At 39.3% G+C, this 24,273-nt stretch overlaps 1 pseudogene; it reads left to right on the forward strand.

The window, feature by feature from the left end:
• Positions 1-24,273, forward strand: part of LOC140522758 (dnaJ homolog subfamily A member 1-like) — a 44,661-nt pseudogene that overhangs the window by 6,984 nt on the left and 13,404 nt on the right.

Below are 24,273 nucleotides of genomic sequence, written 5' to 3' on the forward strand. Positions count from 1 at the left end.
GTGTGCCAATTGTTATATTTTCAGTGTGAATATTTATACTTTGGGAGGAAAAGGGGATAGTTGTGATGCTGAGATGACAAGTAACAATAGCTAGTCTACTGGACTTTACAGCTATTGTTTCAATTTATCCTTACAAAACCCTGTGAGGTAGGTGTTATTATTATCCCCATTTTACATATGGAGAAACTGAGGCAGAGAGAGGTAAATCAACTTACCCAGGATTGCACACTAAGTAAGTGTCTGAAGCAGGATTCAAACTCAGGCCTTCCCAACTCCAAGTCCAACCTTCTATCTACTGCACTACCTAGCTGCCTCTAGTCTTTTATTGAGAAATAATCAATAATATTTGGCAACTTATTGAATGTGGGAGTGAGGGAAAAGGAAGACTTCAAGGATGCAAATCTGGTTAACTGGAAGAATCGTGGTTTGGAAATGATGAGTTTTGAAGAAAACAAAATTAGTTCCATCTCAGACATGTTGAATTGGAGAGACCTTTTAGCAGGCAGTCGGTGATTCAGAATTCAAGTTCAGAAGAGAGACCAGAGTTGGATATATAAATTTGTAAGTTATCTGCATAGATAAGAGAAAGAAGGAAGGAAAACTGATAATATCTCTGAAAGAGTGTCAAAAGGGAAGAGGAAGGCCCAGGACAGAGCCTCAAGGGACTGAAGTAGAAATTACTGAACCTTGGGGAGAAGCCACCACTCCTTTGTAGAATCAAAAGCAGAATGTAGTCCATTACATATTTGATTTGAGGACAACAGACTCCAGAGGTTTCAGGGAAAGGACAAGTGTTGTGCCAGGGCCTAAAAATTCTGTAAGGGAAGTCAGTTCTGTAGAGATAAGAGGTCCTCAAAAATAAAATTTTGAAGACACGAAGGGAAAGCATTTCAATGAGGAACAATTACCTAAAGAGATCAATATGAGTGCACAAAGCATTCATGAATCAGTTTGGAGCTTTAAAGGGCTTGTTCAGAAGATGAAAACAAGGGCACAGAATAGATGACTAACAAAAAGCATGGCAAAGTTATATGAAGATAATGTCAGGAATGCCAAAGCTCAGGGTGACCTAGGTCTGATGAGAAAAGCTAAGAACAGTGAGGCTTTTTAAAGGTATAGTGGGGAAAAGAGAAGGATGAGAAAAGGGGCAAAACTGAGGCTCAGGGTGAGTGGGATGATGTTAATTGATAAGGAAGAGAAGGCAGAATTACTCAACTCTAATTTGACCTCTATTTTCTCTTCACGACAAAAATATTGAAAATGTTGAAAACCTTTGATAAAACAGGAAATCATAAGAGAACTCAACTACCGTTTAGGGTTCAAGAAACCAGGTCCATATAAACATCATCCTGGGATACTAAAAGAAATGACAAGGAACTTTCCAGAATACTCATTGAGAAGCAGAGGGTAGCACTGCCTATCCAAGATTCCTGCATATGAGCTTATTCCATTCCACCCCCCTCCTCTTTTCTTCTTTTAAAAATTCAGCTATCGTAGCATATTACAATAAAAACAATAGCAAGTAGTGCATGTGTTGAGATGATGGCATTATTTTCTTATTCTTTCCCTTCTCTCCAACATTCCAAACAACGGACTCCTGGGCAGTCCCCTTTCACACCCCCAGAAGTGGACATTTTGACAACCGCGTTGCTCCCTGACTATAGAAATTGGTGAAGGAAATGATTTATTATGATGTTTTGGGGGTAAAACCCAATTCCTCACAAGAAGAATTTAAAAAGGCATATAGGATTCTAGCCTGGAAAGAGCACCCATACAGGAATCCAAATGAAGGAGAAAAGTTCAAATAGATTTCTCAAGCTTATGAAGTGCTTTCTGAGGCAAAGAAAAGGGACTTATATGACAAATGTGGAGAACAAGCCGTCAAAAAGTATGGTTCTAGTGGTTGCTTTGGTTCTCTGACAGACATCTCTGAAATGTTTGTGGAGGAGACAGAAGAATGCAAAGGGAATGGAGAGATAAAAACGTTGTTCATCAATTGTCGGTGACCCTAGAAAATTTATATAATGGTGCAACCTGAAAACTGGCTTTGCAAAAGAATATAAATTGTGATCAAGATGAAGGACAAGTTGATGAGAAAGGAGCTGTAGGATGCTGGCCCAGTTGTGGAGGGACTGGAATGCAAATGAAAATTCATCCTATAGGGCCTGGAATGGTTCAGCAAATTCAATCAGTTTGAATGGAATGCCAAGGGCATGAGCAATGAATCATCTCTTAAGCTAGATGTAAAAGCTACAATGGAAGGAAAATTGTTTAGGAGAAAGAACACTGGAGGTTTCTATTGACAAAAGCATGAAAAATGTTCAGAAGATAATATTTCATGGTGATGATGACCAGGAGTCAGGCGATTTTATCATTGTTTTAGATCAAAATGATAATGCTATATGTATATATATATATATACATATATATGCATATATATATATATATATATATATATATATATATATATATATATATATATATATATATATATAATGAGGTGAGGACTTTTTCGTGAGTATAGATACCCAGTTAGTTGAAGGATTTTCAGAAGCTAATATCAGCTTTTGACAATAGCAACCATAGTCCTTGCATCTCATCCTAGTGAGATTGTCAAACATAAAGATAGCAAATATACTCTGAATGAAAGCATGTCAATTTTTCACCAGTCTTATGGGAAAGAGATTGTAATAATTTAATTTAATCTTTCTAGAAAATGGCTTTCTTTCATCAGATAAGCTATCTTTGTTGGAAAAGTGACTGCTTGAAAGAAAGAAAGTAGAGGAGACTGAAGAAATAGATGGAGTACAACTGATAGACTTTGATTCATCTCCAAAGGGAAAATGCCATCATGATGGAGAATCTCATAAGAATGATGAACAAATGCTAGATGTAGTGTTCTACATCAAACATCAAACATCTTCATTATTGTAATGCTGGCTTTTGTATGCAGTAGTGACCCTAGGTCTTCAATCATCTTTTGAAAAAAAAATATATTTTAGTTTTCAACATTCACTTTTATAAGATAGTGAGTTCCAAATATTCCTCTCTCCTCCTTCTTTCTCTTCCTCCCTCCCCAAGATGGCAAACAATGTGATATGGGCTATGCATATACAATCATAATTAATACATTTCCACATTGGTCATATTGTGAACGAAGAATCAGAACAAAAGGGAAAAATCACAAGAAAGAAAAAAACAACAAAAATGAAAATAATATGCTTCAATCTTCATTCAGACTCCATAGTTCTTTCTCTGGATGTGAACAGCATTTTCCATCATGAGTCTTTTGGAATTGGTCTTAGATCATCGGGTGGGAAGAGCCAAGTCTATCAAAGTTGCTCATCACACAATGTTGCTGTTATCGTATGCAGTGTCCTCCTGGTTTTGCCAATTTCACTCAGCATCAGTTCACGTAGGACTTCACTCATTTTAACACACTCACTACCTGCTATTGTTTTTGGTGTGATATTTAACTATTTTTTTGTTCAGTTGTTTTAGTCGTGTCTGATTCTTCATGACTCTATTTTGGAGTGTTTTTGACAAAGATTCTGGAGTGGTTTGCCATTTCCTTCTTCAGTTCATTTTATAGATGAGGAACTGAAACAAACAAGGTCTAGTGACTTGCCCAGGGGCACACAGCTAGTAAGTATCTGAGGCCAGATTTGAATTCAGAAAGCTTCAAGCCCAGGGATCCATCCACTTTGTCACCTAGCTACCTGTATTGAACAATCATTGTAATTTTAAAAGCTAATGAATAAAATCAATAAAATGTTTAGTGTGTAAGACAGTTTAACATTATTAATTATTTCCTTATGGTAAGGAAGCCAATGAGCATTTTTTTCATGACTTGTATTTTTGTTTTGATGTGTTTATACAGGGGCTTAGACTGAGTTTTGATGCTTGACTAAAAGCATTGACCCAAAAGCTTGACCAAAAAGCATATGGACCGTTAGGTGGCAAAGCGGATAGAGCATGGGGCCTGGAGTCAGGAGGACCTAAGTTCAAATCTGGACTAATACTTATTAGCTGTGTTACCCTGGTCTAGTCACTTAACCTTGATTGCCTAAAAAAAAAAATCAGAATAGGTATTCCATTGACATAACATAGGGTTCCCGCTATGCTATGATAAGATATGGGCCAAAGAGGTTTACACATAAGTGGAGGTCATAATAAAATTAGCTGATAAAATTAGCACCTCACACTATAGTATATAGGACAACTAGGTGGTATAGTGAATAGAGCCTGGACCTGGAGAGAGGAACCCCTGAGTTCCTATTTGTTCACAGAGACTATCTGTGTGACTCTTGGGCAAATCACTTAACCTCTCTGCCTCAGTTTCCTCTTCTGTAAAATGGGGATAATAATAGCACTTACCTCTCAGGATTGTTTTGAGGATCAAATGAGATAATGTTTATAAAGCTCTTGCCACAGTGCCTGACACACAGTAGATATTCTATAAATGTTAGCTATTATTATAGTTACTGTAATAAGTAAAATGTTTTAATTCAGCTGATTTTTCTGTAGTATTGTTAAGTAAATTGAATGAAGTTAAGTTGAAATCGATCATTTGAACATAGGCACAACAGGTAGACAGGCACAATCTATAGAAATAAGGAAAAAAGTGATGGTAGAGAAGGAAGATTTTTTAAAAATTCAAAATAATTTAAAATAAAATTTAAATAATACTCAGAAATCTTTGCAAATATTATTATTATTAATTATTATTTGGTCCAAAATATTGTAGATGGTCATAAAACTTTATTGTGCTTAAAAGCGCAAACATGTTACATAATTGTAACACATGACAACTTGTTACACAATTGCAACGCATGACAAATGAAGAATGATAGAAGAAATGACATGAAGGAAATACCTCTCTGATTGAAAGGTGGAACAGGGAGCTCCTCCCCAAACTTCCATTTAAGGAGAGTTCTGAGCACAGCTATCTTTTCATTTCCCACCTAGCTGCCCTCCTTTAGAATTCTGAGCATCTTTCCTTCTTTCCCCCCAGCACTCTCCTCTCTCCCTTTTCAGCTTGTTTCTGTGTGGATTGTAAGGTGTTTGAGAGCAGGGACTGCTTTTTTAATCTGCATTCCCAGTACTCAACACAACACCTAGTACACTGCAGAAACTCAAATGTTTACTGACTGACTCTTCATGTTCCAGAGTTTTCTACGTGCACCTCCTAGGTCTACCATTCCCAACTTGAATTGCATGCTGAGTTCCCTGCAGGGACAACTTCAACCCCAGGGTCAAAGAATACACTGTGGGTCCCCACTCATAAAAATTTAGCCCAGGATTTCTCACAGGTGGGCTTATCTTTAATAGATAGCCAAGTGACAGTTAGCTCACAGCAAAAGCATTAACTAGGATGGTATAGTTAGTAAGAGCAGTACCATAAAACATTATCCCTATGAACCTGAGACATACTCTCCCTAGGGAGTGGCAGTGGATAAAGTGCCAAGCTACGAGTCAGGAAGCTTTTCCTGAGTTCAAATCCAACACTTACTTGCTGTGTGACCTTGGACAAGTCACTTAGCCCTGTTTGCCTCAGTTTCCTCATCTGTAAAATGAACTGGAGAAGGAAATGACAAACCCCTCTAGTATCTTCGTCAAAAAAACCTCAAAAGGGGTCACCAAGAGTCAGACATGAATGGAAAACAACTGAACAACAAATACTCTCCCCAAAATACACATAGTATCAATGGGAAAAGTGTATATGAACTTAAGAGTATACTGGTGGTGAGGTATATATGTACTGATAAAGATGACCAGAGCAACTCATGCCTCCAGTATTGCAAAGCCCAATGTTCTATCTCATCTTGTGGAGCCTCTACACTTCACCTTCTACCCCAGAGGCTCAGCATTTCTCATGAGTGATGAGCACCCTGAAACTGCTCCTCTCTGTAGCACAATTCTTGATTCCTGGGGTTAGTTCTCTTAAATCTATATTCAACTTGTTTCCCTCCTGCCAGACTTAATTCTTGTTTATTACCTTGAATGCTGCCTCTCTATGTTTGTGTCTGCCTGAAGAGTGTGTTTCTGCTTCCCACTAGGAGCAGTATCTCCCATTGGACAAGCAGCTATGCTACGGGATGGCATGGCCCATGGGGATTGGGTGGGATGGAGAGGCAGTGTTAACACAGGGAAGGAGAGAAAGCTCTTTAGTAAAAGTGCAGAGAGTCACACTCCATAAAGCTTGTCTCTAAAACAGTTGCTTCAAACTTCTGAACTGGGCTTAGCAGGCTTAATCTTATAAAGGATTTACTAGAGCCAGTTCTAACCCTGAGCCAACTGTTCAATTTTAAGCGTGAGGGAAATTAACAAATGCTAAAACTTGTTGATTGTCTACTAGACTTAAGAAAGTTGTGGAGAAAATATCAATAATGCAGATTAAACTTAAAAGTGTGTCCTATTTCCTCTTTTGAGGGCAAATCAGTAGTTAAAATACTTACTAACCCACCACTGTCTCCAGGGGGGTGTGACCAACCTTTCCTAGCCAATGCTCATCTACCCTTCCAATTCCATCAGAAAACTTCTTCATTGCTTTAAAAGAATGACAAGTACATGTCTCTGCATTTTGTTTGCATGTCAATACCACGTTGTATGCCCTTCTCTTTCAGTGATTACATCATCCAGCTATAGAAAGGGAGGGAAGGAATTCAGAGTCAGGTGCTCCTTCTTCTATGCATGAAACTGACAAGAAAACAAGAGGAGCGATTCTAGCATGCTGGATAGATCCCTTGTTTCAGATTAACAGGAAGACATCAAAGTCACACAGAATGGGTAGGGATGAATATGTGGCAATCTGCAATGCTGGAAGGAGAGTACACTCCCATGAGTTCACAGCTAATACACAATTTCCTACATAGCTAAATCATGAGCTGGATGGAATGGGCTAGATAGGATGATGGTAGAATGTGGAATGGCATGAACCCTTGAATAACTAGCTTATAAACTGGGGAAAGTCACTCTCTCTCTCCTCTGGACCTCATCTGTCAAATGTGAGGGGTTGGATTAGAGGAACTTTGGCTTTCTAACCTGAAATTCTATGAATGGAAAGGTTATGGAATATAATTGGATGAGATAGGATGGAATGGACTTGAACAGTGGGGAGATTTGGTGGATGTCCGCTGAACAACCCTTACTCAGAGTTGGGGAGGCATTAACCCTGAAAAACCCCTTTGTCCCATCTCACCCCCAAAGCCTCCAAATAAGGCTGAGGATAGGGTCTAGGGAAAGAAAGCTGAGGAGTTCAAAGGGCATTTAGGAGATATATTATAGTGATGATAGTTGAAAAAGGATAGAGGGTTAGAGGGAGGAAGAGTCTGATGGAGGTGGCTTGAAGAAAGAGGGTTAAAGCATGGTACAGGGGAAAGAAAAAAGGAATTGGAGTGAGGTGTCCTGGGTGTGAGTCCTAGCTCTGCCACTTACTTGACTGGTAATCTTGAGCAAGTCACTTCTCAGGGCCTCAGTTTCCTCATCTGTAAAACGAAGCAATTAGAATATGTAGTTTCTTCCAGCTTCTGCGTTTTTGTATATGTCTATGTCAACACTAGAGGGCAGCAAAGGCCAGAGGAAAGCACAAAACCAGGGTACTACCAGAGGAGAGGGGGGCATCCAGGAAGGAGAGTTTCGGTCCGGTCTATATACCTCTTCTGAAATTAGGGTGGGGCTCCTTCTCTGAAGCATGAATTTGGAGTAGAGAATGAGACCTCATCTCTGTAACCCTGGAGGATTTAGGGAGAAAAAGATGTCAGATATGGTGTCAGGAGAGGGGGAAGAAGAGCCTCACTGAATAGCCTTTGGAGGTTAGGATGGGGTGGAGTGGGATATAGGGTCTCATAAGGCCCTGCCTCCATCCCTCAGTGTGGGATATCTGACTGGGAATTGCAAGAGATGAGTCTTCATCCTTCCTGCCTCATAGTATGTTGGAATAAGCCCAAACCAACTGACCTGGAGATGATTGTTAAGTGTGAACAAATTTACACCTCAGAAATCAGGAAACTCTACAAATCAGGCTTGATTTATTATTTTTTCAATTGTCTAGATTGAAGAAAGTGATGTAGAAAATGTTAATAATGTAGATTAAACTTTTTAAAATGTATTTTTATATATTTTATTAAAATTTCCCAGTTACACTTAAAAAATTTTGACATTCATTTATTAAAATTCTGACTTTCAAATTCTCTCCCTTCCTCCTACCCCTTCCCCTTCCTTGAGCAGGCAAGCAATATAATATTGATTACACTTGTAAAGATATGAAAAATATATTTCCATATATGTATGCAGATTAAACTTAAAGTTATATTATATACACATTCCCCTTCTCCCTAGAAATCTTGTTGTTATACATTTACCAGCACACCATTGTTTCCATCTCAAGATTTTCTCCATTCCAGGAAGTGGGGAGGAGTGTACAGTAAATGTGGGCCTGTTCCATCCCCTAGCTTCTCCAGCACAGTGAGGACCTGGGAGGGGAAAAAAGTGATCTAAAAGGGAGAGACCAAACCAGAGCCCCCCTGAACAGTGCCCTGGAGGATAGTCAGAGCCGAACACCCAGGTGTCATGGATCTGTTGGCTGCAGCAAGCTCATGATATGGGTTGGGCTGCTGATCTGTAAAAAGCTCCCCAGCTTTTTACCCTGTCTCCTCGTCTTTTACACTCTAGGTCTGCATGTTGTTCTTTTTAGATATTCCACTCTAAGTCAGTACACCCCACCTCCCACCTCCTTGCCTTTGCACTGGTGTCCACAATGTCTGGAATAAATTCCCTCCTCAGCTCAGTCTCAAGAACATAAGGCTTTTCTTTAACCAAAAAAAAGAGACCTAAGTAGGGTCTCTCATTCCCTCCAGGATTATCTTCTATCTGTATTGTATGGGTTTTATACGTACCTATATATGTGCAAATTGTCTCTCAGGTGAAAATATTTGAAGACAGGGTCTGTATTCCAGCACCTAGCAAAGTGCCTGGCACATAGTAAATGCTTACGAAATGCTTTTCGACTGACTGATCCTTTTCTGTATAAGGCTGCTCTTGTTATCCATCTAAAGCAGATTTCATCTGCATAAACTGCCCCCTGTTTATACATAGTAGATGCAGATTAATTAATTTATATAAATTAACAAATTTACCCAAATTAATAAATACATAATTAAATCCACTAACCCTCCTTCTAAATATCGTTTTCTCCCCTGGCTTCTGTGACACTGCTCTTTGTAGTTTCTTTCTTCCTGTTTGATAATTTCTTTTAGTCCCCTTTGCTTACCCATTCTTCTCCTAAGGATGGATGTCTCCCATAGCTGTGTCCTCATCCCTCCTCTCACTTCCTACTACACTCTCACTTCCCATTCACTTTCATTGCTCCTGTGATGACCTTTATGCAACAACCTCCGAAACAGATTCAATCTTTCTTGAGCTCATATCCTTCATTTCCAACTGTTTTCTGGACATTTTCATCTTGGTATCCCACTGGCACCTCTCACAGAATATGTCCAAAAGGCGATTCATCATCTCCCCCTTTTTCCCCCTACCCAGCTGTCTCATTTCTAGCTATCTATTCTCCTATAAGAATGTAAATTCTGTGAGGTCAGGGAATGTTTCAATTTTCTATCTGTATCTCTAGTATTTGGCAAATAGTTCTTGGGAAAAAAATGCAGACACAATAAATATTTGCTGATTGATTTATTGAACCTCATTAATTTTCTCTCTCTCTCTTTTTAATTTTCCCTAACATTCTAGCTGGTCAAGATGTTTCTGAATCTTGATTTTAAGTGAACTTTAATTTAATGAATCACAATAATATCTCCCTCCTTTTGAAAAACAGTATCAAATGTAATATGAAGAGTTATTTATTCTGTTCACGTAAGCTAGTTGATGTTGTTGTGTTTGTCCTTCATTCTCGAAGAGGACCATGACTTCAAGATGATGACATGACTTGCAGTTTGATTTGAGTGAGGGAGGGCTGTGCAAGGTCTCCAACCTCACTTTCTTTTCCTGAGCCATCTGGGTCCAGTGGCCTGATATTCATCAGGATATTCAGATGGCCAAAGATGCAAGGCTGGACCTTGACCATTTTAGGTTTAGGTCTTATCAGATTTTCACTTCGAGTGAGATATACCCATTCAATGAATAGTCTTTTTTAAGTAGTTACTCAGAGGATGGACCCTTCAATAAAAATAAAAAAAAATCAGACTGGGAGGGGGAGACCCTCAGGGTTCCTAGGTAAAAGAGAAACAAGTTACTATTTAGTAATTAAACATAAGCTATGTTTGGTACCAAAGATCCCTTGAAATAACTCTAGAGCCTCTCAGGGATTTGTGTGGCCCACAGGTTGGGAATCACTAGACTAGATAATTTCTAAATTTCCTTTTCATTCTATCAGTTTATAAGATTATTAGGATTCTCTCTTTTTGCAACAGAATTCTATGATTTTAAATTGATAATGACAAACCAGCAGAACGAGGAACTGGGGAACAGATAAAAGAACTGGTACCTGTGTTCTTAGTAGCTAGGAAAACTCTAACAGAGAGTTCTACTTCTCAGAGAACTAAACGACTTGAACCTGGACCAGTAAGGGACTAGATTCAGTGTTAGTGCCTTCCTTCTGTTGATTATTTCTGATTTATCCTGTACATAGTTTATTTGTGTGTTGTTAGCATGTTTTCTCCCTGTTAGCCAATGACCTTCTTAAGGGCGGGGACTATCTTTTGCCTTTCTTTGTATCCCCAGTGTTTAGCACAGGGCCTAACATATAGTAAACTCTTAATAAATGCTTCTTGAGTGTTTAGGTTCAGATCTAGGCCACAGCTGGGTTTATGCACTAAAGACAACAGGACTTGATTACTAGGATAAAATTTAAGGTCAATGTTATCATGGGATATTAATTTCATTCTGTATCTTTTGTTGTTTGGTTGTTACAGTCATGACTGACTGATCCCATCTGGGGGATTTCTTGGCAAAGATGCTGGAGTGGTATGTCATTTCATTCTTCAATTCATTTTAAAAGTGAGAAAACTGGGGCAAACAGGATCATGTGACTTGCCCAGGGTCACACACAGTATCTGTGTGTGTGTGTGTGTGTGCACACGTGTGTTTGTCCTTGGTTGCTGAAGAAGACCATGCCATCAGATAAATAATGACATGACTTGCACTTGACTTTGCTTTGAGTGAGGGAGGGCTGTGCAGGTCACCAGCCTCACTTTCTCCTTCTGAGCCATCTGAATCCAGTGACCAGATATTCATCAGGATGACTGGAGATGACCCAGGATGAGGCAATTGGGGTTAAGTGACTTGCCCAAGGTCACACAACTAGTGAGTGTGAAGTGTCTGAGGTGAGATTTGAACTCTTGCATTTGAACTTAAGTCCTCCTGACTCCAGGTCCTGTGCCACCTAGTTCCCCTATTCTGAATCTTTGGCAGAATTTTTGGAAAAGTAACCTGAAGAAATGAGTGACTCTTTTTCCTTTTATGCAGCAAAGAGCTTAATAACAGATTCTAGATAGGATAGGGCCAAGATGGAAGAAGGGATTATCTTTATCATAAGAGAGAAAGTTGCCTGAATGGTCCAACTGACCCTGTGCAAAAGAGTACGGGGCGGGGGGGGGGGTGAAGCGGGGGAGGGCGGGGAAGGAGAGGAGGAGTGGGGGAGGAGAAGGGGAAGGAACAAGAATTTATTAAGTTCCTTCTAAGTTCCCACCATTGTACTAAGCACTTTACAAACATTCTCTCATGGCTCATATCTCTTATAACTGATGCTGTTCAGCCATGTCCAACTCTTTGTGACCCCATTTAGGGTTTTTTTAGGAAACCATAGGAGTGGTTTCCCATTTCTTTCTCCAAGTCATTTTACAGTTGAGGAAACAAGACAAATAGAATTAAGGGACTTTCCTAGGGTCACACAGCTAGTAAGTGTCATAGGCCAGATTTGAATTCAGGAAGATGCACCTTTCTTACTTCAGGCCCAGAACTCTATCCATTGCCCACCTAGTTGCCCATCTCCTATTATAGCATGAGCTGAATACTGTAGACCCCTCCCCAAACCATTTTGAACCCCCAAGACCTGAGAAAGATCTAAAACATGAATTGGTCAATCAGGAGAGACAGCTTGGCCTGCTCTGAGCTTAACCTACCATAATACTCTGGCATAACAGACATGCTTTGCTTTACTCTCTGAGTGAACCCCAAATGCCCCTTCTCGTGTCAGCCACTGCAAGGCCTGGTGAAGCTGTCCAGGAGCCAAAGACAAGGCACCTTGAACCAGACACTATCTTGAATAATGGGGCTTTTCTTATCTTGGTATTTTATAGACATATACTATGTTATGTTATATCATGTCACATTAATGACAAAAGAAACACAGATACCCTCAATCTGTAATTTCAATTGACCCTTTAACCCTCTTCCTATCTTATTGTATTTAAAACCAATCCACTTAAGAAATTCCTTTCTGATATTATGGTTAACATATATGGAGACTATCATTTTAGCTGATATAGGCATTCTGAGCCATGAAGGGAGGGAGGGATGAGAGGGAATTTCTTTGAAGATATAAAATATTCTTTTGTCTGTGCATCCTTGGGTTTATAAGTTCCCATGTATATTTCTATATGCATGTGACACAAGTTTTGAAAGAAGTAAATATACACATGCAACTTAATTTTGTCTTTCTGTGAACTCAGTGATGGTTGACACTGAAACATTACATTTTAAGCACCTCGAACTCAGGGGCTGTCTTTTGCCTCCCTTTGTATTGCTAATACTTCCTGATATATAGTAAGTGTTTAATAAATATTGATCGATAAATTGATATAAAGAGAACTGAAACATCGAACAAGGATGAAGAAATAAAGGACAACGATGCTAAATAAGCCCTCATAACTAAATAAATCTAAAAAAACACACCTTCGTATTTTACCATGCAATCATACCAAGCCCTTATGCTAATATAGTACTGTTATCCTTTGAAATAATTTGCAAACGTCCAAGCACGCAGATGTTTCATCTACCCAGCTGCACTTTGATGGAGGGAAGGTTGATATAATTAACTCTGTTTAGCATAAGGAAAAGCTGAGGCCTGGAAGTAACTTGTCTGAGGTCATGGAACAATTAGTGACTTATCTAAGAACAGAACTCCCATCTTCAGACCTTCCTAGCTTCTCACTAAGCTATAGCCCCACGGTTTTTCAGCTATAACTTGGAATTCTGTCATATTTACTTCGGGGTCAGACTTGAAATTTCATTGCAGAGGAAAATCCTGAAAAGAAAACTCCCTTTACCATCATAGATCAGTATCTATTCTGTGGCAGGTAGGGGATACAGTAGATAGAATGCTAAGCCTAAAGTCAAGAAGACTCATCTTCATGAGTTCAAATCTGACCTCAGACACTTATTTGCTGTGTGATCCTTGGCAAGTCACTTAACCTCTTAATCTGCCTCAGTTTCCTTATCTATAAAACAGAGATTACAATAACACCCAATTTTCCAGGGATATTGTGAAGTAAAGTGAGATATCTGTAAAGCCTTTTGCAAACCTTAAAGAACTATAGAAATGCTAGCTGTTGTTGAGGATGATGATGGTAATGATGTTATCCTGTAGGCCAGAGGAAACCATTGAAGTTTTTGAGCAAAGCAGTGACAAGAAAGATTGTTTTGACAGTTTTTCTCAATAATTACAAATAATTTCAAAAGCTTTTCTTCTCATATGGTTATCAATATGTTAAGTTGTCAATTCAAGAGGTTCACTCTTAGCATGTTCATAAGGCTTTTCTTCTACAGTGAATTCTCTGATGCAGATTACCTGTACATATCTGAATGCTTTCTCACAATTGTGACACTTAATTAAGGTCTCAGTATTGCTCTTGGAGGCTTTCCCACATGCCTTTCATTCATAGTTTTCTCTCTATGTGGATTCTCTGCTGATCTATCCATAAGGACTCTATTTCTCTAGTGAAGGCTTTCTCGTATTCTTTCCTCTCATGAGGTTTCCCCATTGTGGATTCTGAAATGACTAATATGAGCTGTATTTCCAGTAAAGGCTTTACTACTGTTTACATTCGTAGCATTTCTCTCTTGGGTAGACTATGACGGAAAATAAAAACTGAGTTATAACTTAAAGTTTTTCTACACTTCTCATATTCAGGATTTCTTTTAGGTATGAAGGCTTGAACCTGAAATAACATGTGACAGTCCCTGGAGGTTCCTTGCATACTGGCTAACATCAGCTCCCTACAAGGTGGAGAAAGATAAGAAGACAGTCTTCATTTGTTCAGTGAGATTCTATCAATTTGAGTTCTGACTCAAGGGATTTCTAGAGACCCTGACACTTTTTAGTGATTCTTAGAAAAGGTGGTTGGTGACATTAAATGACCCGGAGTGTTGGTTTACTTATACATATGTTTTCATTATATTATGAAGATGTCAGAAGAACAGAAGGAGAAGGCAGCATTCCATTAGCTAGAAGCTGCTGGTCTAAAATTGTCAATTGACAAGAATTGATCCTGTCAAACTCCTGTCAAATATATGTGTAACAGCCCCATCCCCTCTCCCAAATCTCACTTCATTCTGGGCAGGCAAGGTCACCAGAGGGGAGTTTGTTGATTCCTACTCCCCTCCAAGTTTTAGGGATGACCCTGAGGGGCTGGGAATTCTAGCACTGATGCTCATCAGTCCTCACCCATTGTGCTTCCCACTGGTTATCACTTAGCCAGCCAGAGTTAATTAGCTTTTAGAAAGTTACTATAGTAAGAACAGTACAAAATTTTCTTTTCCAGATCGGGGGCACACTCTGACACACCCAAGATCCAGGGCAGACCAAAGCACATGTGGAAAGCATAATTCATGGCTCCTACTTACTGGAAGTCCATTTCTCTCTTGGGGGAGACCTCAGGAGGTTTCCCCTTGGGTGTACTTCTCTACTGGGCTCTGAGGGTCAATGCCCTTGTGGAGCCTAGAGCATCCTTTCTTCAGCGTATCTTATTTGTCCTTGGCAATCTCAGCTACTGGTGCAGACATTGTCATCAACCACAGATATTATGAGGACCCTACTCTTGACAGTGATGAGAAGTCCAAATCTTCAAATCTTTCAAAATTCACAAAGTTGTCACGTGATCTATGAAACTCAATCCTGTCTCCTCCCCTCCAGGGCAATCCCTTCTATCAAAATTTGATCCATTCGCTGCTGGATTATTCAGCTAGAAAATTTTTGCAGGAATTATACTGCTGGACTGCTCTACTTTAAACTGGTCTAATGTAATATAAATAGGCCCAGTGGAGGGTCAAGTTCCTTCAACCAGTTTCCAATATATTTCCTGTACTATCATCCAATAATCAAAGTACTTTTCAAATTGACAAAGAATTGTTCATACCTAGTTTTCATTTTTGATTGATTGATTCAGTATAAGTGTCCAGAACTTATCCACACCTAGTTTTTAAGGTGATTAATTTTTATTAACATTTTATTATTAATTTTATTTAATATTTGATTGATTGAATGAAGTCCTTTGGGTCTCCTTTGTTTACACTAATTGGAGCACCCCTTCCCTTTTATACATGATTCACATAGTATCTTAGAAGAGAATACTGAGCCTGAGAAAACAGAAGTGTTCTTTACCTGATCATATTTGCAGAATTATCAGGAATTGGAGATGTTTCTGGGGTTTAACAGTACCTGGAAATATTTTTTTTATTTTAAAGATCAACCAATCTTTGTCTTTATACCCTTCCACCCTCCCCTACTCCCAATGAGGAAGATAAGAAAAACAAAACTCATTAAAACATTTCCACATTGGCCTTGTTTAAAAAAAATGTCTCATTATGCATTCTGAGTCTTTTACTTCTCTGTCAGGAAGTGGGTAGCATGTTTCATCATCAATCCCCTGATAAGAGTTTAGCACAGTAAATATTACATCATATTTATATACTATAACTTGTTAATTCATTCTCCAATTTATAGGCACACCCTCTGAGTCTTTGCCACATCAAAAAGAAGAATATTTTTATACATCCTGAGAGTTTATTTTACTTAGGACTAATCCCTCCGTTAATAGCCCCTCTCTCTAATTTTTCCTTCTCTCTTTTCCCTTTTCCCTTTTATTTTCCTGTTGAGTGAAATATATACCTGAGTGTGGGTATGTATGTGTCTGTGTGTGTGTGTATGTGCATCATCTTCCTTCTTTTGACCAGTTCAGATGAGAATGACCTTCAAGTATCAGTCATTTCCCCAACTTCCTCCTTTTTATATAGATGTCTATTTGTGCACCCTGATTATATGAAATAATTTTCCTTAAACTTCTTCCTCACCCTACTCTTACCACTGCCCCCTCCCCCCTTCTCTTTCCATTCTTTTCTTAAGATCACCAAGATGTAACAGAATTACTCCCTTGCCTGATTGGACTCCATGAATTCTGATGATAGAGTTCTGAGGGGACACATCTTCCCATATTTGAATGTAGTTTATCCTTGGTCCTTTTTCACTGTTCATTTATGTTTACCTTTTTATGTTTCTCTTAATTCTTGTGTTTGGGCTTCAAAGTTTCTATGCAGTTCTATCTATTCATCAGGAATGCTCGAAAGTCCCCCATGCCTGGAATGCTCTCCCCTCCTCTGCTGTGATTACTAATCTCCTTAGCTTCCTTTAAATCTCAACTAAAATCCCACCTCCTCCAGGAAGCTTTTCCCAACCCCTCTTCATTCTAATGTCTTCTCTCTGTTAATTATTTCCTATTTATCTCATATATAGCTTGCTTTGTATGTATCATTTGCATGTTGTCTCCCTTATTAGATAGTAAATTCCTTGAAAATAAACACTGTCTTTTGCCTCCTTTTGCATCCCCAGTGCTTAACATAGTGCCTGGCACACAGTAGGCACTTAGTAAATATTGATTGATTGAAAGTCCTTTATTTCATTAAAGATCCATTTCCTTCCCTGTAGCATTGTACTCAATTTTTCTGGGTAAATTATTCTCGGTTGTAAGCCTATAGCCTTCTAGAATTTCTTGTTCCAACTTCTCCTCTTCTTTATAGTAATGGCTACAAGGTAATATATGATCCATGGTATGACTCCTTGGTACTGAAATTCTTTCTTTCTTCCTGCTTGCAATGTTTTTTCTTTGACCTAGGGGTATTGAGTGTTGTCATTTCTGGAGTGTTAAGGTAGGCTATGAACCTACAAGCTTTCAAGGCTTCCAAAGTGACCAGATCCAGATCCTAATCCTGATCTGATTGTTAACCCCCAACTCCCACCCCTGTCAGTCTGAGCTCTGGAAATTCCTGACCTGGGTTTGAGTTTGTGCAAGAGGAGGCTGCTACTGGATTTAGCTCCTATCTACCAGTTGGAAAGCACTGTTGGTTTAGAGTGCCAGAACTATGGATTCCCGTTTAATATGAAATGACTTTCATGGTTATTCCTCTGAAGGTTGGGGTAGATGCTGGAAGTAAGACCCTGCCCTGTGGTTGGGAATTGAGCCACACTGCTGCTTCTATTTCTACTACTGGCTTTTGAACTTCCTCCTTTCTCAAAACATCACTCAGGGCTTCCTTACCCAGGAACAGTGCTTCCCTGCTCAGGTCCTCTTCTCACTTTGGATCTGTGATCCTGGACAGTGAGTAACAAAGCTTCCAGTTGGCACCTATCTCTATTGCAATGTCTTAATATGAGTCTAGGGGTGCCCCATATGTGTGTCTTGGAGCTTCTCTTGCTCAGGTGCACAGCTTTCCCTGATTATTGGAGTGCTCATCTTAGTATATTCCTATCCCAACCGATCCTCAGTGTCTGTCTCCTTACACTGACCTGAACTGGAAAAAATGACTCTGACTTTTTCTAGATTTTCCCAATCAGGAATTAGTCTGATACATTTTCTAGATCTAGTTGAGTTTCATTACACTGTTACCAATTGGTCCACCATTTGGTCACATCTTCCCGTCCTCCTTGGGAGAAGGACTTTGTGAAGGACATTGCCATCAGAGTCCTAAAATCTTTTGGTGTTGCAAAGCCTCTCAGTGATCTAATTTTTGGATCTATAGCTGAGAAAAGCCATAGATAGCAGAGTAGAAGAGGGAAACTTGGCCTAGACTCTCTGGTGTGAAGTATTGGGAGATCATTAGAATGAGAAGAGTGATTAGACTCTTTAAAAGATTTAATTAGTTGGACCACATATGCTCTGGGGCCACCTTTTGCAGATGCAAACAATCTCTTTTTGTCACAGACTGACAGCATCCTGGAAGGTTTAGGATCAGGGTGGTTGTTGTTTTTATTTTAAACCAGGAACTGAACTACCAGTAGCTCATTATATTTGGTAGTAGGAGACTAGCAAATACAATATAATAACAACAGACACAGAGTCCCATTCACTAGTTGGGGTTCTTGGCCTTGGAGTATACTGTCAATAAATTTCAAGATTATGGGTATGGAGCTTGATATTAAGCATTGATGGGCAACAAGAACTGAAATATACACACACACATGTATGTGTGTATGTGTGGGCATATATATATATAGTGTATGTATGTGTACATATATATATGTATGTGTTTACACACATATATATAAATATATATGGGACATTTAAAAAGGTTCAAGAGACATAGTTTTTGGTTAATTTAATCATTTTATTAATAAGACCATTTATTTTAGTCTGACTACATAGCATGACTATAGTGAAAATATACTCAATAGGAAAGTATATGTAGAATCTATACAGAATTGTATGCAGTCGTGGGGAGGGAGGGGGGTAGCGGGGGGTAAGTGGGGGGGGGATAAAATCTCAATTGTATGGCAGTGATTGTTAAACATTAAAAAAAAAAAATAAGACCAGCAGATTATTAATAAAAGGATGGTCATTTGACCATTTCTCTTAGAACAAAGACCCCTAATGGCAGTGGGGTCACAGTTCATAAGTCCTTCAAAGAGAAGGTGCTCCTGAGGGGTGACAATCAACTTGGACTGGTTAACACAAAGACCAGTGTGGGCTATATTAAAATGAAGTTCTTGGGGTACATGACTTAGGTCACTCAAATATTGGTCAAAAAGACATCAATTTCCATATACCTGTCTTGAAAATAGGGAAAATCAACATTTTTCTAGACTTGTCAGAGTAAACAATGGATATATTCCTATATATCCATTAGCTCAAACTTAGAATTACTTTTACTGTTTGATTAGAGCTTGGCTTGAGTAAATCTCTAAGAGAGATTTCCCACACTGCTTCGTTTTTGGATGAAGAAGAAGAAAAGGGAAAAAACCTTGGTCCTAATACAATAATTATTTATTAAATACAAGAGAGAAATATCCATTTCTTATAATATATATGTCTCGAGAAACCTTAAGCTGGCACGCCACAAGCAAAAAGTGGGTAGCTCTTGTGTTCCTTCATGGGTTCACCATACATTATTGACCATGGAGAGCCAGTGAGAATATGAAAACTCAGTTCCTTACATTCCATACATCAGAAATCATGATGATTTCACTGAGGAGATGAAGTCAATCTGTGACACAAAAGGGGCAGGGTTACTACTATAAAAAAGCACAGGGTCACTAATGTAAGCACAACCAAGAGTCTGGGGCTTCCTTGGGAAGTCAGGCCAAATGTGGAAGTGGTTTCTGTAGCCCAGAGCCAATCTTTCCTGCCTAAATTGCCTACAATTACTGGCAGCAAGCCTAGTATTTAGTCAAAGTGATATTGACCAAGAGAAAGGATTGACCCACAGGGAGTAACACAGCTCTTCTGAAGATAAGCTACTGGTTGAGGAGTTCGAGTTGAGAAAAGTTGGTTTTCTACCACAGAGTTCTTATATCTGACTTATGTCTGATCCAGCCTGAGGTATGAGGAGGCAGTTAGTGTGTCCAAAGCCTGTTAAATCAATGGTTATAAAAGCCTATCTTGATGAATTTGTACCCAGGTCAAGTGCACACTCTAGAGCTGATATGGAAAAGACACAGAATGACAGGAGAGGTATATAATAAGTTTGAGACCTGTGGCTGATTTATTCAAAGGAAAGTGCTACTGTTTTCTTGTAGTAACAAAGAATTAGAAGGAAAGTGGGTACCCAATGAGTGGGGTATACCTGAACAAATTATACTCTATAAATGTCATGAAGGATCATTACATAGTGCCTAGCATGTGCCTGGTATCACCTAAGAGGGTGCTTAATAAATGCTTGTTGACAATGCTAAAAGAAATAAGCACTATGAGGAATTCGGAGAAACTTGGGAAGACTCGTGTGAACTGACACAGAGTGAAGAAAGCAGATCCAGGAGGATGATTGACATGAGGGAGACACTCATATATAAAAACAAAACAAAACACTGCAAGATCTCAAAACTCTGATCAATGCATCAATGCACAGTAACTAATTATAACTTTAGAATATGGATGCTTGGCAAAAAAATGCAGAATTAGGCATATGTGTTCAGACATAGTCAATGTTTTAGTTTAACAGAAGTTTTTTGTTTTTGTTTTAATATTTTTTATTTAATTTTTATTTATTTTTCTTTATATCATTTCTATTTCTGAATATATTCCCTTCCCTTTTCCTCCCCAGAAAGCCTGCATCCTCTTCTCGGTCCCCTCTGGATCTGTGACCTTGAACTGGGTAGTGGGTAACAAAGCTGCCATTTGACTCCTATGCCCATTGCAATGCCCTGGTACAAGTCTAGGGGTCTAGGTTATAATTCAATATTGAGTTATAACAAATGAGAGACAGAGAGACAGAGACAGAGAGATAAAGAGACAGACAGATATATATATATATATATATATATATATATATATATATATATATATAGAGAGAGAGAGAGAGAGAGAGAGAGAGAGAGAGAGAGAGAGAGAGAGAGAGAGAGAGAGAGAGAGATTGAGAGAGTCCCTGCCCCCAAGAAGTTTACATTGTAATGGGGGAGGTCACATATAGAGGGGAATAAATAGTGGTAAGGGTTTGAAAAGTTACAGGGATGGTGGGTATAGTGATAGGTAAGTAGATTGATCAGGAGCAAGGACAAAATTGATTGTTTCCACATCTAGTAAGCAAGAGTGTTAAGGAAAGGGGATACTTGAAGTGCCTCTAAGGTTAATATAAAATTAACGGTGGGTAGGGGGAAGAGTTAAACCTCTTCCCCGACCATTAATAGACCTCAGACATCTTTTGTTAATTTCTAATGAGGTACTGGATCACAAGGAAAAGAGTATATATACTCTAAGGTGAGGTTTTGCTTTGGGGCTTATTTTTTGGATCCAGATGGCTCTGGAGGAGAAGTGAGGCTGGTGACCTGCACGGCCCTCTCTCACTCAAAACAAAGTCAAGTGCAAGTCATGTCATCATTTCTCTGATGGCATGGTCTTCTTCAGCAATGAAGGACGAACACAACAACAACAACAATTTTTTGGAAGAAGGTTCCTGTGCCAGATGAGACTCTGGGAGGCCATTTTAAGAAGCTCCCTCCCACCCCCCCATTTTGAAAACCCAGATTTTGGTGCTTCTTTGTCTGATAACAACATATGTACTGTCTATGGTCAGACAATTGGAAGCCCTATCAGTCTTTCTGTTTGTTATTTCTGCTTATAATTTCTGTTTGTATATTTCCAACTCTCACATCCCATTCTCTCAAATGAGATGATATCTGTAAAGCACTTAGCACAACTCCTGACTCATAATAGAGGCTTAATATACACTTAGTCCCTTTCCTTCCTTTTCCTGCCATGCCAATGCTCTCCCTCCTCACTGCTTGCTACTCGTTGCAATTCTTGGTGACCTTCAAGGCTCTGCTTAAGAGTCACCTTTTATGTGAGCCTTCCTAGAGAGCCAAAGTTGTTAGTTTTCTGCCCATTTGAAATATCACCTTTTGTGTTACTTACCACCTTCATGTTCTGCTGTCCCGTCCCCTCTTCCCAGGTAAGCTTCTTGAGAGTGGCACTCACTGGTTTTTGTTTCCATGTCCTCAGCTGAGCACAGTGCAGCCACACACAATAAAACCTTAATAAAATGCTTGTTGTCCTTTGACCCAGAATAAGAGGAGAAAATGCATCCCATTCTTCCTCCTTTTTTTTACTTATAGAAAGGTACAAAGATCCACAGATGTGGATCACCATCTATGCAGTCAGATTTGGTTTTCGTTTGGTTAATTTTACTGAACTGTTTCTTTTCCTCTTTTTTATTCTTCATTACAAGGGATGGCTCTATGGAAAGGGATAAGAGAGGGAATTAATTTAGAAATGAAAATGACATAAAAATAAAAGACATTAATAAAAAATTTTTAAGTAAAAAAATGCTTGTTGAATTGAAATGAATCTTGACATTACCATGATACTGGGCATTGAACAAAATTTCCACATGGACAAGACACATCCAAACAAAGGCATCAGCATTTTTTTTTCAGTTGGGGCCCCCTGTTCCAGCCACATATGTATACATGAATATAATTGTTGTTCAGTTGTGCCCTACTCTATGTGACCCCATGGACTCAGTGGGGTTTTAGTGGTTTGCCATCCTTCTCCACTATGTTCTCATTTTACAGATGAGGAGCTGAGGCAAATAGAGCTTGAGTGATTTGCCCAGGGTCACACAGCTATTAAGTGTCTGAGGCTGGAATTGAATTTAAATCTTTCTGACTCCTGGCCCAGCTCTATTCACCTACTTGCCACTAATACAATGATACAATAACAGTCCCCAAATCAATGTAATCAACTCAGTTCTTACAAAAGCATCATGATCAGTCATGCTAATCACTACTCAGTTTTGATCAAGTCAACGATAATGCTGGCATTAATTTGGAGACCTGTAGGATATATTCAGAAAGGCACGTCTCAATTCTGCCTATGGGGTTTATATCACAGATGGTGGCTCTCAGCTTCGACTTCATGAACTTTCATATACCCAGATGAAGGTCAAAGTGATTGAGTTTTGAGTAGTTAAGCTGTTCCTCGTTTAATAATAACAGCTAGCATTTTCATACACAGGCCAAATCCAAGCCTGACCAGATTGTTCCCCTGACCAGGAAGCTCCAATAATATCTTTGCATCTGGGATAAAATGTAATCTCTTCTGGCTTTTAAAGTTCTTCGCAATCTAATGTCAATATATTTTGGTAGACCAGGGGTTCTTGGTTTGGCATTCTTGAACTACAAAACAAAAACACAAACTTCTTAGTTAACTGTATTTCAATTTAAAAGAAATGACAAATCACTCCAGTATATTTAGGGCAGGTAGGTGGCAGAGTGGATAGAGCTCTGGGTCTGGAGTCAGGAAGATCTGAGTTCACATGTGACCTCGGACACTTAGCAGTGTGACCCTGGGACTCTGTTTGCCTTAATCCACTGGAGAAGAAAATGGCAAATAAGTCCAGTATCTTTGCCAGGAAAATCCTATGGACCACATTAGAGTGCTGTGGTTCATGGGGTCATGGAGAGTTGGACTGAACAACAGCAACATTTCAATATAATTGGTTCCTTTGCAATCTTACATATTTTATTTTATGCTTTTAAAGACATCATTAGTAGAATGGGTCCACAGGATTCCAAAAGAGGTTCATGCCACATAAAAGGTTAGGAACCCCTGTTCTGGACTGATTTCCCATCAGTCTTTGTTTCATTCAGAACACTATTGTTGTTGAGTCGTGTCTGACTCTTTGTGACCCCATTTGGTGTTTTCTTAGCAAAGGTACTGAAGTGGTTTGCCATCTCCTTCTCCAGTTGATTTGACAGATGAGGAAACTGAGGCAAACAGGGCTAAATGACTTGCCTACAGTGGCATAGCTAGTAAGTGATAGCAGTTGAATTTGAACTCAGGGTTTCCTGACTGCAGGTCCAGGTGCTATCCATTGCTACCTAGTTCCCTTCAAAGCTCAAGACAAATTCCAACCTATATACATAATTCCTGTCCCAAAGCTCATTAGTATGAGACTCTCCTTATTGGTGGAGCCGGGGCGGGGGGGGGGGGGGGGGGGCAGATGGAGTTGGCTAAAGGCCAGAACTTCAGTTCTCAGTCAGGCACTGGCCCCCTGCTCCCCCACCCCTTGGAATCTTTAAAGCAGGAGTACTGCTTCAGGACTCTCCAAGTCTTTCAGCATAGGGTCAAGCCAACTTCCAGCTTCCAGAAAGAGGATGAAGGAGGCTGACCCTATCATGTCCTTATTCCCAGCTTGCTTTCAAGAGCTCTGAGGAGTTTTCACTTGGGTGAGATCAAGGACACTTTCTCTTGATGGACCTGAATCATCTCCATCTCCATGGGACAGCTCCTTCACTCGGTATTATCTGATAACAGTTCTTCTTTGTATATGTTCTCT

This window comes from Notamacropus eugenii, chromosome 2 (genome assembly GCF_028372415.1).
Source record: "Notamacropus eugenii isolate mMacEug1 chromosome 2, mMacEug1.pri_v2, whole genome shotgun sequence".
In the NCBI taxonomy this organism is placed as follows: domain Eukaryota; kingdom Metazoa; phylum Chordata; class Mammalia; order Diprotodontia; family Macropodidae; genus Notamacropus; species Notamacropus eugenii.